Here is a 1823-nt window from a genome sequence, read left to right on the forward strand (position 1 = left end):
CTAGAGAGCAGACCTTTGTCTGAGTACTTATTTGTCATGATTTTTTCCAATCCCTTTCTACTCCTAATGTTACTATTCACATATTTTAATTTAGGTGTTTCTATCACTGGACAAGGACCAAGGACGTCACTCAAAGAAGAAACGGGACCTCAACTTATCCAACCCATGTTTACATTGAGGCTCACTAACTTACGTCACATTGAAGCACTGAAAGATGTGTCAGTAAGTGACATGGAAAGATTTGTTAGGCAGAAAGAAGGGAATGTGGGCACTCAGAGGGAGACACAGCATGGTCCTGTACTGGGATTCCTTTTGTGTCCTGGGGAGTATCCTCAAGGCATTTAGGACATGTATTTATGGTGTCTGTCCCATTACCCATTTAGTGAATGAGGTTGGATTGTGAAGTATTTGCATGTGTCTGAGGTTTAGAAATATAGTACCCATTTGTCAGTGCTTTTTCCTTGAGTTTGGAAGTCTGTGGAATTTGTAAATCTGTTGAGTTAATGGTTTTTCTAAGAAAAGTCACATTAGAACTAATCTCAAAAATATCTTCTTATATTGTAATACCAGTGGCAGTGGGACGTGGAAGAAGAAAAAGATTAAAACTTCACATTCTAGTTAGGAGCAGTATTTTTTTCCTGAATTATATTTCCTGTAACTTTTTTAGTCAATATTATTAATGGGAATACAATGAATGTAACATATTCCTTTCGTAACTGATTAATAATAACAAGGATGCAGAAAATAATAGAAGAAAAATGTGTTATTAACCACTTTTTTCATGCTTTTTAAATTAACCTTTTTATTTATTTTGTGCAGGCTCTCACTACACAGTCTGGGCTCACAGTGATCCTTTTGTCTCAGCCTCACCAGTGCTGGGTTTACAGGTATGCCCTACCATGCCTGGCTTCTGTGGCTGGCACTTCGCACCCTGGGTTCTGGAGCCTGCACAGCATGCAGTACTGGGGATCAAACCTGGGTCCTTTTGCTTGCTGGGCAGGTGTATAGACTGCTGAGCTATCTCTCCAGCCAACCACTTCTTAGTAAAAACTATATTTTCAGCCACAGTTAAATTTTCTTTCTTCCAGCTCTTTATATATATAAATAATTTTCATTCATGAAAACTTCTGCACTGTCTGTGATTAATTCGTATCATTATGGTGAAGTGAAACTTAACAGAAAAATACTAACTTCCATCTCCAAATGGCTGCAAACACATTCCTTATTAGAGATGCATAGGTTCCAAATTTCAATACCGAGATAACAGCTCCTTACATTGCTTTTTCTTACTTGATTGGGGGCAAAATGTCATCTTTGCTGAAAACAAACTACTACCTTTTGCAGCAATCAAGTAATGAAAATTTCACCTTACAGATAAAAATTGTTAATGGGTTTTCATTAAAAAAACTAAGGTAGGGATTGGGGAAATATGAAGAAATCTAGGACAAATTTTATGACTCATTCAACCATAATTATTAAATTTATTGCTATATTTTGTTTTTTGTATTATTTTAATAAGTGCCTTAATAATTAGTAGACTACCTTTGACACTGAGCCTACATTTGACATTGAAGTGTTTTGTTTTGTTTTCTTTTTTTTGTGGTACCAGGGATTGAACTCAGGACCCTGCACTTGCCAGGCAAGCGCTTATTTTACTGAGGTATCTCCCTGGTTCTTTAAAGTGTTAATGTATGTGGTCCTCTCCATTTTCTTTTGTTACCTTAGTCTTTCCCCAATAGAATTACTAGCTGTTAGGTAGCATTGCCCCAAAGGCAGTCATTACAATAGAATGAGAGAACCAAAACAGTAATTCAGTTTTTGCT

Source organism: Octodon degus, unplaced genomic scaffold (assembly GCF_000260255.1).
Source record: "Octodon degus isolate 3935 unplaced genomic scaffold, OctDeg1.0 scaffold00022, whole genome shotgun sequence".
Taxonomy (NCBI): Eukaryota; Metazoa; Chordata; class Mammalia; order Rodentia; family Octodontidae; genus Octodon; species Octodon degus.